Below are 1149 nucleotides of genomic sequence, written 5' to 3'. Positions count from 1 at the left end.
ACGCTGCGTAAGCGGCGTGCCGCGGGGCGGGGCTAAGCTCGTGTACGTCATCGGGGGTGGGGCTAGGATAATGAGAAGTCTTGGAGCTTGGAGACGCCTTTCTGCGGCTTCGTTTTTTTTTTTTTTTTTTTTTTCCCCACTGGCGCCCACACAGCATTTAGAAACATTAACTACGTGAGCTGGGTATATGGTTCATTCGTAGAGTGCTTACATAGCGTGTATGAGGCCCTCCAGAAAAACACATCCCATACTAGAAGAATCTGCTTTAAATATGATGCATACAACACGCGCACGCGCGCGCACACACACACACACACACACACACACACAGGCTTTGTGGAACGTGTCTCAAGCTATAATTCTGGTAAAGAGAGGAAATTCGATTTAAAATCACTGTGACTTATAGAATACCTTAGATAATAGAATTATTCAAATTCAGATATTTACAACTATGTAAGAGACACAGTATCAGAATTTTCATGTGTCACAGTTGGGAGTAGTGAATTTTCGCTAAATCAGTATGTATGGCTAAACAGATTTCTCACCTAATATAAACGAAGTATTTACTTGGAGTACTTAACTAAGGATAGAGGGTTTTTTTTTTTTTTGGACTCCCACTCCAATCTATACAGTAAGATTTACACATTGAACTGGGGAATCATTTTTCAACGAGTGCCTCTAGTGGGTCTCAGGGCTATGCAATTTGGGAAATATAGTTGATGAAGTAGTTTTATGACAACATTTGGTACAGTCATACATTCTTTTTTATCTGCAAATTGTTAAGTAATAGCTGGACAGCTCTTCTAGTAGGCCTAAATGTTCTTTGTTCAGCTCTATCCCTTGTGAGGGAGGACATTTGGAAATGTACAGGAGCGTGGCTGTTGGGAGCCGACTTTTAGCAGAAAGCAGCTATCAGCTTTGCAGCCATCTCAAGCCATATACCCTGACGTGAGACTTGTTTTTCAGCAGCCTACAACAGCTGATCACACTCTGATATCCAACATATTATGTTTTGCTGTTTACTGCCCCCAGCTACAAGGCACACGTGGTATCCACGCCTGCAAGGCATGCGGTTCACGTGCTGTCCACGTGCTATCTACACCATACATGCCCGTAAGGCACACGTGGTATCCACGCCTGCAAGGTACA

This window comes from Arvicanthis niloticus, chromosome X (assembly GCF_011762505.2).
Source record: "Arvicanthis niloticus isolate mArvNil1 chromosome X, mArvNil1.pat.X, whole genome shotgun sequence".
In the NCBI taxonomy this organism is placed as follows: domain Eukaryota; kingdom Metazoa; phylum Chordata; class Mammalia; order Rodentia; family Muridae; genus Arvicanthis; species Arvicanthis niloticus.
Note: the sequence above shows the minus strand (reverse complement) of the source record.